The 16,123-nt window shown below is 34.9% G+C and overlaps 1 long non-coding RNA gene across 1 annotated transcript; it reads right to left on the bottom strand.

Annotated features, from left to right (window-relative positions):
* Nucleotides 1-1,896: 1,896 nt before the first annotated feature.
* Nucleotides 1,897-8,277, bottom strand: LOC126964602 (uncharacterized). Its single transcript, XR_007729394.1, has 3 exons — nucleotides 8,263-8,277; nucleotides 5,805-5,934; nucleotides 1,897-2,270 (listed from the first exon to the last, which is right to left on the bottom strand). It is a non-coding gene; the product is annotated as an uncharacterized LOC126964602 (long non-coding RNA).
* Between the last annotated feature and the right edge of the window lie 7,846 nt (nucleotides 8,278-16,123).

Consider the following 16,123-nt stretch of genomic DNA (forward strand, 5'->3'; position numbering starts at 1 on the left):
TTCTTTTTTTATTGAAAAGGATATACTTCAAAGGAAGTTTTTTCAGAGTTTATTTAGGTTCGGATTATAGGATCCATGACAAAGTAACGGAACTCTTCAATTCTTAGGAGCAAATTAATGATACTAGGCGAAATATTTTTTATGCTATCCGGATATTTGAGTCACCTAACGTATCGTCGTTAGGGTCAAGTAATTTTTGTAGTCAAATATGAAGATCAATGGAACTTCTTAACGGAGTACAGTAAGGGGTGCGATCTATGGCAGAATTTCTGTCTGTAATCAAATTGCAATGCGCTTATCGGTATATGTCGCAATGCGGTATATCTATATTCTTTTGTTTTATAAAAGCTCTGAATTTGTTGAGTGATATATTGTATCACTGCAATTGCAGACAGACTGTAATATTTTTAATACGTACTAATTTTATAGAGCGCACGGCTAAAATAAATTGAGTTAATTTATTATGAAATGGAATCTCACTGCAACAATCGCCGGCGTTATGAAACATTGGATACAGTTAAACCATTATGCAAGTAAAGTATTATAAGATTATTGTCTTCATAACAGTTATTATAAATATAAAAGTGAATGTATGTGTGTATGTTGGTTATGAATATTATTAATGTTCATCTAAAACTCGAGAGCCGTTCTTCCAATTGAAATGAAACACCAGTGGGAGGCCCCTTTGCACAAGATTCCAGCTAGATTATTGGTACGACAACGGTGCCCAATTCTGCCGTGAAACAGTAATGTGTAAGCATTACTGTATTTCGGCCTGAAGAGCGCCGCAGCCAGTGTAGGCCAATGAGACTTAATACCATATGCCTCAAGGAGACGAGCGCAATTGTAGCGCCGCTCAGAATTTTTGGGCTTTTCAAGAATCCTGAGTGGCACTGCTTTATAATGGACAGGGCGTATCAATTACCATCAGCTGAACGTCCTGTTGGTCTCGTCCCTTATTGTCATAAAAAAACATGAAATGACCACTCCGACGAACTTTGTTACGGGAGGATTATTAACTTATTATGTTTATACCAAAAACACACATAATAAAATCTAAAGAACTTTATTCTTTATGTATTTCTAAAGCTTATTATACAATATATTAACGAACACAATACACATTCATATACACACTCACACAAACACACAAACACACACACACACACACACACACACACACACACACACACACACACACATACCCACACCGTATTATTGTTATCTAGGTACCTACTTAATGATTATAGATATAGAAGATCAGGATCTTTTGACACTCGTTTTGTCATGTAAAAGAAGGTTCCAACCAATTATATAAGGTAATACTATTGATGTCAATAAATAAGTTTGAATTTGAATTAAATTAAGTGTAGGATGCGCTGGTGGCTGTGATTTTTACACTTTGAATCATAGGTTGAATTATTCATAAGAAATTTTGTATTATATGTAAGTCGCATCATTGGAACACATTAGTAGATTTATTTAGGTGAAGTGAAGCGAACCGGTCACCAGCTAGTAATAAATAATAACTTTTTTATGACAATAAGAGACGAGACGAGCGCGACGTTGAGCTGATGGTAATTAATACGCCCTGCGCATTACAATGTAGTGCCGCTCAGGATTCTTGAAAAATTCAAAAATTCTGAGTGGCACTACAATTGCGCTCGTCACCTTGAGACATAAGATGTTAAGTCTCATTTGCCCAGTAATTTCACTAGATTCGGCGCCCTTCAGACCGAAACACAATAATGCTTACATATTACTGCTATCCATTATCCGGCATCCTGTGCAAAGGAGCCGCCCACTTGTAAATTAATAGATACTTCTGTCCAAACTATAACCCTCCCTAGGTTCCGTAAAATGCATTGAGATTTTTCGATGAAATCAAAAGCGAACTAATTTTTGAAAACATTTATTAATACTGTATAAATCTCATTAGGGAGTAGAATAAAGTATATAGACAGAATATGTATACACGGTGGTTGGGAAAGAGAAGTAGCATTGGTGAGTCACCACCAGGGTTTGGCGGACCAGCCACTGTTCCAGCCTGAGCGGGCACCCCAGCCTGAGCTAGAACCCCAGCCTGAGCCAGCGCCCCAACCACCCGACGGCCACCCGGAGGAGTACGATGAGTAGGAGGGGTAGATGCGACGAGAGTAGACCGGAGATGAGTAGACCACAGGCGAGCCCCACCCGCTGTTCCATCCGTTGTTCCAGCCGACTGAAGCAGACGCCATGGCTACGCACGCCGCCACCAAAAATACCGCGATCTGGAAATCCGTATATCGTTGTTACTGACACACTTTACATCTATATATTACTAGCGAACCCGACAGATGTCTGTTATAAAAAAAACTGTTGCGGATTGAATTTCTTTAAATCTCTACTCGGCGAAAGGAATATTTCTACCAAATTTCAAGTCTCAACGCCTTATGGTTCCAGAGATATCGTGATGAGTGAATATATACGTGGAAATCTCTTATATATATACAGATAACACTAAAACTAAGGGATTGCTTGTCAGTACATTTATGAAAATTTAATATTAGTTCACAAAATTCGTCACCTTTTTGCTCTTAATAGTGATTTTAATTATTATAACACTAGAAATAAGGGATTGCTTGTAACTTATTCTAGTAGGCTTCATAAGATGCATCATAGCTTTAAGGGTAAATGTATACACTTTTATAATAAAGTCCCAGCCACTGTTCAGGCATTATCTAAAAATAAATTTAAATGTTTTATAAAAAAATGGCTCTGTCGTAAATCCTGCTAAATATCTAAGTGATCGGACAACACTAGATTATTATTATTTTATAGTAATACCAAAAATATAATGCTGGGAGAGTTTCTTGCGCCGCTTCTCCTCTCTCAGAGTGCTATTTGTTACCGAAGCGGTAGTAGTATCTAGTATATTAGAAATGACATCAAAAAGAAATCTAAAGGAATCAATTTTTAGAAAATAAATGCCTTTATCTTCTCGTTATTGGTTACTGGTGTTCTCGTTGATATATGATACCGCATCATTACAAGAATTACATAGTGCTGCCGACCTATTATCAACGAAATAATACATAGTAAGATACGCATTTTATGGAAAACCTACGTAATGCTAATTCATGTATTTTTGATATAATACGCGATCGGTCAAACTTAGGGCCTTTTCCTCAACTTCCCCGACTGCTCGGGCAGTACAATGATATGAATAGAAGTCAAAGTCAAAGTCAAATACTTTATTCAAATAGGCTTAAACTAAGCGCTTCTGAATCGTCACTATAATTTTCTTTGAAATTACTGAATTTACTATATCTTCGTAAAAGTTGAGCAGATCATATAATAGAGTATTTTACAATTACTTATATATAACAAATTAGTTTGTAAGGTCCTGCATCCAATATATGAGTCGTGTTTAAATAATATAAATTATTTCATGAAAAGTAATAAAGAATTATATGTATATATATAAATTATCGTATATTGGATGCAACTACCTATAGAGCTTGAATTCATTGTTTGTGTATCTGTGTATAATTTAAACGTAAACTACGGAAATATCCCAATTAATCAAATTTTTAATCTGATAATTGAAATCGTATATAGCTTAAAGTCTGTAATCAACTTTAAATTGTTATTAAATTTTAATAATATTAGTTAATAGTTAGTAATAATATCTAGGTAATGTTAATATTTGTTATAACAGCAACTACGAATGTTGTGTTCATCTGTTATTGCTACTCGCATCAGTGATTTAATTTCTTAGATTTATTATGTAACTAGCTTTTACCCGCGATTTCGCCCGCGTGGAATAGTTATTTGGGGAGCATTCTTTTATTTTTGTACCAAATATAATGAAAATTGAATTCATACGAACTTTCGTCCCCCATTTTCATCCGCATACAGGCCGAAATTTCAAAAACGCCAGACAAAATATTTATTTATTTCTTATCAAGTGTCTTAGTGTACTAACTATGCATAGTTTAATGGTGTCATCTTTGATAATGAATAACTTCCACCCCCAATTCCAACCCCTCAAAAACTCTTCTTCACGATAAAAGGTAGTCTATCTCCGTACTAAATTTGAACAAAATTGTTTCAGTTGTTTAGGCGTGAAAGCGTAACAAACAACCTTACGTTCACATTAATAATATTAGTAGGGATTGTAATATGAGTGTACTCTGTAATATGAGTGTATCATTAAGAATAAACCAATAATAACCTCCATGTCTTATTAAGGGCAGAGGGATCTTCAACTCTTGAAGATTTATTAATTGAAAAATATATCTATTCATAGAAATAAAATACAGAATTATAGAGTTCTATGTTCGGTTGCAGTAGTTAGTTCAAACAAATTAAACCAAATTTGAAAGCGCCGCATTAAAAAAAAATATACTTATAAAATACGTCTAGACCGGTCGTTGTGAATGTGTTTTTGGGGGTATTCGGCAGTGGACGCTTTCTTTCTGATGATGACATAGTGATTACGTTTTACAAAATTATTGAGGTTGACAGTTGACTTCTATTTTGAGAAATTCACGAACACTAACACAAAGTGACATACAAATCGCGAGTGTAAGACGTAGCTTGTCACGCACACTAAAGTAATAATCCTGGCCTGTTTTCATCAGTTGTCTAGCAGCAAGAGGCTCTATCTAGGCGTATCAATTATCTAAGGTACTAAAGTTTTATTGAAACTACTTGGATTCTCTAGCTCAAGTATTCGTTATTTTGGAAACGTTATAGCAACGGCATGCTGCAGTTTCGGTGTATACTACTACGCCAAGGTGGGCGTACTCGAGCCAGTCTCGAACAATGTGTGACGTTGACGTGCCACAATATCTTCTGTTAAACTTTGCTTATAATTGAAACTAGAATGACGGGTTGCGTAGTAAAACTTTGTTAAAATAATACTACAAGAAATAAGAAAGACACTGGGATCACATATCATCAGTAAGTATTTTGTATTTTATTAATTTCTATGTAAAATAACACGAAGCGTATGTTACAAAATTTGATAAATGCCATTTAGGTACACAAAGCTGCCGTAATAAAGAAGCTTTTGTTCTTAGGTAGTGCGGTATCTATTTGGAGTGCAGCGGAAACCAATCCTTAATCTAAGACCGTAACTTATCAATATCGTATTAATCAATCTGGACATTAACTATTTCAAGACAAATTTAGAACGGCACAGAAAGTTGAAACTTATCGAAAGCTAAATTTACTGATCGGCTTCGACGCAAAGTGCAGCCACTCACTGTTTCGTAAATAATGCAACACGGCGGGCTCACCTTGTCAGTGTGACAATAATTATTAATATTAAAATAAAACATTCGTAATCCAATGGAAAGTTAATACTGTCTCAGACGACTCTCGCAGAAAATGCTCCCAATAACTTGTCGCAATTATTTTGCAACATTTCTATCTTTTTTATGCAATCCGGTGCACAATTAGTGCAATATCAGTGAATATTTGAAGGTTTTTTTATGAAAATAATTGATACGCCCTGCCCATTACATTGCAGTGCCGCCCAGGATTCTTGAAAAACCTTAAAAATTCTGAGCGGCACTACAACTGCGCTCGTCACCTTGAGACCTAAGATGTTAAGTCTCATTTGCCCAGTAATTTAACTAGCTACGGCGCCCTTCAGACCGAAACACAGTAATGCCTACACATTACTGCTTCACGGCACAAAATGGCTCCGTTGTGGTACCCATAATCTAGCCGGCATCCTGTGCAAAGGAGCCTTCCACTGATACAAAATTTATAATAATAATATAATAAAAAAGTTTATTATAAATAAAACTTACAAAGTATTTCATGTTGCAGTTGTCCTGTCTGAAGACCACGCTGATACTGTGTGCTTTATCAGGTGCATCTTCATGTTTATATACTGCAGGATTGGTGTAGACATCACGTGGTCTTCCAAGTCCAATAACACTAGAATATTGATCAATTATTCAATATGTTTACGATGTTCTAGAGTCTGCTCTCCGATGTCGAGGACATGCCTCTCCAAAAAGGAATCTAAGTCTAAACAAGTCAGTCGACGCCGTAGAATCGGACGCGGACATTGTTGTACAAACTTTTGTTGATACAGTAAACAACAAACGCAATTGTTTACTATCATCGTAATTAGGTTTAAAAAGAATTAAACTCATCATTATAAGCTGAGTGTACTTTTCGTAATGTGTGCTTGAAGTCTTAAGAAATGTAAGATTTTCATTAATTATTATTTATACTTAAGAAATGAGATGAAATTTATTTATTCGTATGAGTAACATAGTTCTTAACAATTGGTAGATGCACAGTGCAATTCGTCAATAAATTGGCATACAAATATTTGATTATCAGATTTACAATGAACGTCATTAATCACATGACAAACCTATTATTAAAGAATAAAATATAAAATAAATATTAGTTTGTAGGTACCACTTTTAAATAATTACTTTTTAAAATTAATATTTTTGGCTAAAGAATTCTTTTAAACTATATAAACATTTATCTATTAGCCATAATTTTTTATGCATTATTGTTTTAGGCATCTCTCTAACACTTTTTAGAAGGTGTTTAAAGACCTTAATACACATAACATTTGCGTTATTTTGATGAAGTGCTGTTCTACAGTATGGCAACAAAAGGCAAGTTGGATCTCTTAATCCGAGTTGTAAAATAATATTTAATGATAAATAAAGGATTCTAGGATGTTATTTTTTAAATTTAAGTCGATAAATAAGAAAGTCAATGATATTTTGATTTGGTTGCATAAATTAAGGAGCCAATTGACAAGTTTATATAAACATGCAATGTGGTTTTCTTTAGTTGCCATTAATGTTATATATTAATATTTTTCCAGCTTTATTCGAGTTATAAAATGCAATATATTCTAAAGGGTCAACGAACCGCTATTTGAAAAGAGCCGTTAATTTTACGTAATTACTAGCTGACCCAGCAAAGTTGTATTGCCGATATTAAAATCGCAATACAAAAGTAACTGTTTGTGTAACCTTAAAGGCCGGCAACGCTCTTGTGATTCCTCTGGTGTTGCAAGAGAATGTGGGCGGCGGTGATCACTTAACACCAGGTGACCCGTATGCTCGTTTGTCCTCCTATTCCATAAAAAAAAAAAAAAAAAAAAAAAAACTGTTGATCGTAGATGAGTCAAAATTTGAAGTTGTATGTATTTTTTAATGCTGACTCATAATCAAATAAATTTAAAAAAAGTGAAAAAATAATAAAAAATAAAAATTTGGCGTGGACCACCCTTAACATTTAGGGGGATGAAAAAGAAATGTTGTCCGATTCTCAGACCCACCCAATATGCACTCAAAATTTCATGAGAATCGGTCAAGCCGTTTCGAAGGAGTTTAACTACAAACATGTCGCGGACATGAGAATTTTATATATTAGATAATAATACTGTTCGAACGAATGGCTAACTTCAATTGCCAAAAGTGAAATTTTAATCAGTCGATGTATTTATTATTAACATATTTAGAGATATGGTGTTGATGTTACTTAGGACTATGTAAGTGAATAAGTAGGGTAATCATAATAATTTAAAGAAAACATTCATGAAATAAAAGGCAGAATCTTCTACCCCTTGAGAAACCCCTTTTTTTAGTATTTTCTTTTATTAACGCGAGTGTTACACATTTAAATAAAATACGTTTTAAATACGTCAGTCCAGCTGAAAGGGACACGAAACGTCGGGTTAACTAAAATAATAATAAAAATTTAACTTTTACGCAAAATGTAATGTAAAACACAGTTACAATTAGGTAGACGCATTTTAATCCTGTTAAAAGTGTTTTTCAAATATTAATACCAGTGGGAGGCTCCTTTTCACAGGATGACGCACGGCTGGTTTATGGGTACCACAATGGCACCGTGATATATCTGCCGTGAAACAGTAATGTGAAAACATTACTGTGTTTCGGAATGAAGGGCGCCGTAGCTAGTGAAATCACTGGGCAAATGAGACTTAACATCTTATGTCTCAAGGTGTCGAGCGCAATTGTAGTGGCGCTCAGAATTTTTCGTTTTTTTTTTAAATCCTGAGCGGCACTATATTGTAATGGGCAGGGCGTTCCAATTACCATCAACTGAAGGTCCCGCTCGTCTCGTCCCTTATTTTCATTGAAAAAAATATCAAATTGTTCCGCATTCTGCTCATTAGCCGCTGTGGCAGACAGGTGATGGGATCAGGGATGTTCTTGAATGATTAATCTTGTTATAACTACGATTAATCACATAATGTACTACAAGTTAATTATGAAGTGTCCTTGGTTCACAATGTGTCGTATCTTCAGTCCGCGTGATGGATGACTTATAAAATATCATCGTCATTGTAGTCGCTAAGTATTAAATCATTTACACGAATATATTTCCAACGCACCTGAAACCAAAGAATATAGTTATTTTTTATAATCTCCACTTTATTTTTTACAATTAATTTCTTATTTAAATGTAGATAATTGTACTAAACATCCTGACAAATCTTTTGTGAGAATCTCCTTAGAGGATGACGAGGGATCACACAGAATCAGAAGCGACTCACAACCCCCCACTTCTAGCAAACATTTTCTCTGAAAATGACAATGGCGATACCATAGATAAACTTTGTTACGGAGGCTTACAAGGCATCACATAGAATCAGGGGACACTCACATCCCCGCACTTCTAGGAATCATTTTCTCACAAAATGACAATGGCGATACTATAGATATCCTTTCTTACGGAGGCTTACAAGGCATCACATAGAATCAGGGGACACTCACATCCCCGCACTTCTAGCAAATATTTTCTCTCGAAATGACAATGGCGATACCATAGATAAACTTTGTTACGGAGGCTTACAAGGCATCACATAGAATCAGGGGACACTCACATCCCCGCACTTCTAGGAATCATTTTCTCACAAAATGACAATGGCGATACTATAGATATCCTTTCTTACGGAGGCTTACAAGGCATCACATAGAATCAGGGGACACTCACATCCCCGCACTTCTAGCAAATATTTTCTCTCGAAATGACAATGGCGATACCATACATAAACTTTGTTACGGATGCTTACACGGCATCACATAGAATCAGGGGACACTCACATCCCCGCACTTCTAGGAATCATTTTCTCACAAAATGACAATGGCGATACCATAGATATCCTTTCTTACGGAGGCTTACAAGGCATCACATAGAATCAGGGGACACTCACATCCCCGCACTTCTAGCAAATATTTTTTCTCGAAATGACATAGGCGATACCATACATAAACTTTGTTACGGATGCTTACACGGCATCACATAGAATCAGGGGACACTCACATCCCCGCACTTCTAGCAAATATTTTTTCTCGAAATGACATAGGCGATACCATACATAAACTTTGTTACGGATGCTTACACGGCATCACATAGAATCAGGGGACACTCACATCCCCGCACTTCTAGCAAATATTTTTTCTCGAAATGACATAGGCGATACCATACATAAACTTTGTTACGGATGCTTACACGGCATCACATAGAATCAGGGGACACTCACATCCCCGCACTTCTAGCAAACATTTTCTCTCAAAATGACAGTGGCGATACCATAGATATCCTTTGTTATGGAGGCTTACAAGGCATCACACAGAATCAGGGGCCATTCACATCCCCGCAGTTGTACCAAATATTTTCTCGCAAAATGGTGAGACCGTAGCTGATATAATCGTAAATTTCATCAGTTAGGTGTTAGGGGTGAAAGAGGACATTTCGATTTGGTGTAGTTGATTAATTTTTATATTAAGATCTTATTCACTTATCGAAATATGAACCGCACGAGATATAAAGTGGCGTATTTCGTATATTTGTGGATCAGAATATATCTAGGTACTAACATTTTCTGATGATGGTGTAGATGCTGATGTTGATTTCGTAAATGAAACATTTATACTTTTTTTTTATGAAAAATCTAGTGTTGAGTGATCATCGCCGCCCACATTCTCTTGCAACACCATAAGAAACACAGGAGCGCTGCCGGCCTTTAAGGAAGGTATACGCACTTTTTTTAAAGGTACCCATGTCGTATCGTCTCGGAAAACAAAGAAGCTCATTCTATAGCTTTGTAGTACGTGGAAGAAAGCTCGTTAAAATCCGCACTGTGGAGGACCGCCACACATCCAGATGGTGGGGATGATATCCTAATTTGTGGCGTGTCGAGCGAAATTCAAATTGCGGAATTACTTGACACCCGCTTTGTATCCAGGACTATTCAACATTCCTTAGCCTTCGAAGCCTTCAAAAAATGCTCGTGTATCGATGACACAACCGTCAATTTCCCGCGATTCTTAATTACAGAACGCATTGGCTAAAGTGATCACTTATCACCAGCTTTTCCGTATGTCCTCATTTATAATAAAAAATCAATACATCACTTAATATCACCTCAATGTAAGTCAGAATTAATAAATTCATATAATGTAATATAAATATTAATTTCTTAAGAATTACATCCAAAACAAACAACATAAAATATACAAAAGCATGCTATTAAAATTCTATGAATGAATTAAATATTATAATAGAAACTATACCAAGGTGAATTAATCAAATGATCTGAACATAACAATAAAATGACGCTAATACGGAGATTCTCCACATTATGTTTATATCATCTTATATCGCTAATAAAATATTTTTATATTTGTTATAATATAACCTTCTTGTATAATAGCGGAGGCCATAGGCAGCTCTCTCCTCGAACTACCAATACAAGATAGATAAAGTCACTTTTATACCCAATCTTTCTTATTAATTAACGCAACGAAAAGTTACTCCAAGTTTAAAATTACTTACTCCCTGTCATGTAATTCTGTAGTGAAAAACGTATCTTACCTTTACTGACTTAAACACTGTGTTATTACAAAAGAAACCGTGCGGTGTCGTGGGACACAGGAAAAAAACACTAAAAAAATGGACAGTTTCCTATGAATTCCACTATCTAAAATAAAAATAAAAGTGTGTGTATACTTATATATGCACGCAAGAAGTTATACTTCTTTGGCTTAAAAAATAAATCCTGAAAATTATTTATTCGTCGTGCTATTCTACGTTTGAGGAAAGAACAATATTGTAAGAATTGTGCGATAAATTGTTGAATATTAACGAATACGGCTGTATTGGCTTGAACCCTTTGCCTGTCCTAATGATGGACGAAGAAACCAAAAGAAATAATTAATGTCGCAAACGTCAGAAAATTTCTGAAAACTTTTATAGTTAGATGTCGTTATGCGCATGCAACGTAATAGTCAAAGAAATTTATCTTCAATAACATCTAAAAGGTACACATCATTTACATGTTTTGCTTTTATGTCAATGTTATTTTGCAGTTATAAACCTATTTAAATATTCGTTTATTGTATTTTGGTTTGGTTTGGCCTTGTTGCCAATGCTCTAAATAAATAAAATAAACAATCAAATTAATTTGTCAGAAATGTGTCAAATGTCAATAATTGTTACTTGTCAGTTATTTATATATAAATAATAATAATCTTACGTTCCGGACGTTTTTTCCCGGTTAGGGTACCCCTCCGCATCGTTCCCATAAGGAACTTCGTTCCAAAATTTATAGATGTGTCGAACACTTGTTTTAAAAAAGTTGTATTACAAATCAGTGTCTTTCTGTTGTTTAGCGTTATTCTTTAGACATTGCTTATACATATTTAAACACGATTCGAAGTGTGTCTAACAGATTTTGATTTTATGATGACAGATAGATGACAACTGACAATATAGCGTTTCGTTCCTTTAATTGTTTCTGTACACTTTAGTTTATGTTGTGTTTAACGACGTTTTAGTTAAACACCGTTTTGTAATATAAAAAAGATAAACGCAATTTTAGACATCGTTATTGTCAGGTCACTGGCGTTATTATAGTTAGGTCACTGTCAAACAAAACACGTGTCTAAGCCATGTTTAAATATTTTTTTTAATTACACCAAATTCGTTTTAAATTGGGAATAACTTTACTTCGAGTTTATTCATAGCACAGAATATGGTTCAATATGAACCTATTATCTATTTCATCATCACAATTTAATCATGCCTGTCTATTCGTACTTGTCGGGCTTCTATCACTTTCTCTTTCTTCCAAGCTAATTCTTTCATACAGGATCTCTTTTTCTTAGTACTCTACCTTCCCCTAGTGGAAACATTACCGATCTGTTATAAAATATCCAAACCACTCTTTATATTATAACAGATACTGTACATCAAATTCTTCCATCTTTTGGCGTTTTCATATTTTAATTTTTTAGTCTTATCTTTCCTTAGATCATTTATATGTCTAGACAGACTGCGACAGCTGTAAATATATCGGAACAAATTGAGGTTGACAATAAACCTCTATTTTGAGCAATTCAAATTCAAATATATTTACTCAAAATAGGATATAAAATCATCAAAAACTACCACCCATTCCAAAAGTATGCCTCTCCTGAGAAGAACGGGCGCAACAAACTCAGCGGGCTTCCTTTTTTTTATAAAAATAAGGTTACAATGTAAAATCGTACAATAAAATTTATTATTTAATAGCCTGCGGGCGGTCGCTCTACTCCCAATCTGTGGTATCATTAAGAGAGTAATTTATGTTAGAGTAACCTTTACCACACAAACGTTTTTGAACAATTCGTTTGAATTTCGTAATACGTTTATTTTGAACATTTTCTGGGATCTTTTTGTAAAGGCATAAATAACGCCCCACAAAAGACTTACTAACTCGACTTAGCCGAGTAGTAGGCACTATATGTTTATGTCTGCTCCTGCTGTTAACCCAATGGTTATGACAGTTTCTAGCTAATTCACTTATGTGCCTATATACATACATAACATTATCAAGAATATATTAAGAGGCAACAGTTTAGATGTCTATCTCAAAATTTGCTCTCAATGATTTTTTAGAACCTAGGTTATAAATGTACGCACACTAACAAATTCAAATTCAAATATTTTTATTCAAAATAGGATGTGACATCACTTATTGAAAGTCAAACACTACCACCCATTCCAAAATGAATGCCTCAGACTAGAGAAGAACGGGCGCAACAAACTCATTACAAACATTAAGTGACATACAAATTGCGAGTGTAAGACGTAGGTTGTCTCGCACACTTAAATAATAAACCTGGCCTGTTTTCATCGGTTGTCGTGCAGGAAGAGGCTATAAATAGATGATTTATATATGTTCCCTTAGCTGCATACTTTTCCTACAAATGTAGATAACTCGATACAGTTTTGCTACATTTCTCGGGGACCTGAAAAAGGGTTGCCCTGAACCATATCATATTAAGTTCTAGATAGTATAACCAGCCATTGTCCATTACGCCCAGCTATTTACCGTAGGTGGATATATCTACACAGCCTCTTATATGAAGGGTGAATGGAGACATTAAAAGTACCACAGGATATTCTGTGTTACTTTCGGTTCGAGTCCCGCATCGTTCATAAAAGAAAATGTTTTCAAGTTTTATTTGTGTATTAAATCCTAGAAGTGAGGGTTATCACTTTCAAATTCAAATTCAAAAACACTTTATTCATGTAGGTCACAGAAATGACACTTATGAATGTCAAAAAAAATATATAAAAATATTGTTTCTTATTGAATTTACCGCTACTTCGTAAAGGGTTGAGCTAATGAGAAGAAGTAGCAAGAAACTCATTGCCACTCTTTTAAGTCAAGATTTACATTTTAGTTGTCTTACAAATCATTTCAATTACAATATATGCAAAGTGACGCAACAAAAATACTCAAATGTCAAAAACTTAAAGGCTTACATGAGTAAGTCAAAAAAAGAAAAAAAAGTAAATTAATACTTATAAACACAAGAGTTATTGAGTATAGTAGATGCATCAATCCACACACACCGTAAATAAATAGAGGCATTATGTGCGCATTTCATAAAATAAAATATATAATAACTTTACGGTAACAAGATCATCCAGCCCCCACGAGTAGCACCCGTTCACGAGCATGACGCATGGACCAGCCATCGCCTCCCTCGACCATATTTTAGGGAAGGGAACGACCCGCCCCACGTCACCGCCACAAGCAGAGGCATTTAAGCGAGCATGACGATACCTGTCACGAGAAATCTACCGAATAACAAAACAATTCAAGTTCATCTACATATTATGCAAATACTTACTAAATGCCTCTACTTACAATTTTGTTTCAAATTACATAACTCATGATAATGATTATTAAAATTGATTAAAAAACATGAAAAAATATTAATATTTAAATTATATAACTATAATGACATTTATCAAACTAAGACAGACATGTAACAGCCCAGCAGCTCAGTCCCAAGGGTTCTTTAGATCCAGATATTCAGATATTTTATAGTACCCTTTTGTATACAACTTTTTCTTTAGCGCTGATTTATATTCATTTAAAGGTAAGTTCTGAATGTCAATAAGGGACCTTATTATAAAAACGTATACACAGACCTCTGAATGAATTTGTGACTTTTTGGAGTTGACTTACATGAACAGCAAGCCTATTCTAGTATTGACATTATGAGTGTCACTAATTTTTTTAAACGTATTTTTTTTTGTAAACTTTAAAAAATAACAAATTGGAGTAACTTTCCGTTGCGTTTTTAAATAAGACAGACTAAGTAACTATTCATTGCCGCCCCTCTAGCAGCCATATATTTTAAATTTTGAATGATATCTTTGCTGTACTTAAGGCGAGAGAAAATGTGTTAATCTGCATCTCCACTATCTATCTATCAAATAAGTTTCACCACAAACACTTCAGTAGTTTCATACAATTCTTAATAATTCAAGAAACTTTGATATTGTGTAGGAGTATATTTATTTACATATTCTCTTTTATGTTAAATGTTAATTAACATATAAATTTAGTTTGCCCGCCTCTGTTCTCTGTTGTGTAGTAATTTGAAAGAGTAATGTTATCTATTGGTAGAATCTGAACTTGATTTATTGTTGATTTGGTCGCTTCGATGTAATGCCAAACCGCTAAATTCTATAGTTTATGATAGCAACCTAGCTATTAGCAAACCTTGGGATTAGATTATAATTTATAATAATAACATGTTATAATTATTATAGATATAACATTTGAATTTTTTTATAGAGTACTTCGTAGCTATTATCTACTTCAAAATCTTTTTCTTAATAAATGTTGTACTAAAATATATCTACATTTGTACTTGGGTCTTTTCGTCTGTTTGCGATAAACTCAATGAGGAAGGCTTAAGTGTTTCTTCTTCTTCGTCGGATTACTCTTGACAAAGCAGTCGTGATCACGTCGAACGACGAACGATTCTACGCCAGTTATCCCTGGCTGTTGCTTCTCTGGCACATGTGTTAAGGGGAGTATTGGTTAGGGCTTTGATCTGGTCTGTCCAGCGCATGGGGGAGCGTCCTCTTGACTGCCGTTGACCCTTCCCTGAACAACAAGTCTCTCTATGGCATGCTCTCCACGTCGCGTGATATGTCCGAAGTATCTGAGGACACGGGCTCTGACTATAGATGAAAGCCTTTCTTTCACCTTGAGCTCTTCAAGTATCGAGACGTTTGTGCAGCGTTGTGTCCAAGATACTCGTAGCATTCGTCTCCATCACAACATTTCTAGTGCGTCAATCCTTTGTCTCTCTCGTTCTTTGACTGTCCATGTTTCGGCATCATATAGTTTAAAGTGTTAAGGTTTTGTACATAAAAGTCGCTGAGGAAATGCTAGAACGAGTCAATTCCGACCCAAAAATCATGAAACACATTTTTACGGCTTACGAACAGTTACGAATTTAACACGAGGAAACTAATTAACAAGCTTCGAAGTAGCGCCCTTCAACTGAATAGAAACAGAAAGGACCATGTCAAAACTGATTAAAAGTCAAAGTCATGTTTTGCGCTGGGAATTCTTACCTGAAGGTAAAACGGTGAGTAAAGTATATTATTATTTGAGCGTGATGCGGAGTTTATGAGACATAAATTCGTCGAAAAAGGTCATAAATACCATAGAGCAACTACCACCTTATTCACCAGATATGACTCCAGCCGACTTCATTCTTTTTCCTAAACTCAAATTACCACTTGTGGCACCCGTTTTCAT

Source organism: Leptidea sinapis, chromosome 5 (genome assembly GCF_905404315.1).
Source record: "Leptidea sinapis chromosome 5, ilLepSina1.1, whole genome shotgun sequence".
Taxonomy (NCBI): domain Eukaryota; kingdom Metazoa; phylum Arthropoda; class Insecta; order Lepidoptera; family Pieridae; genus Leptidea; species Leptidea sinapis.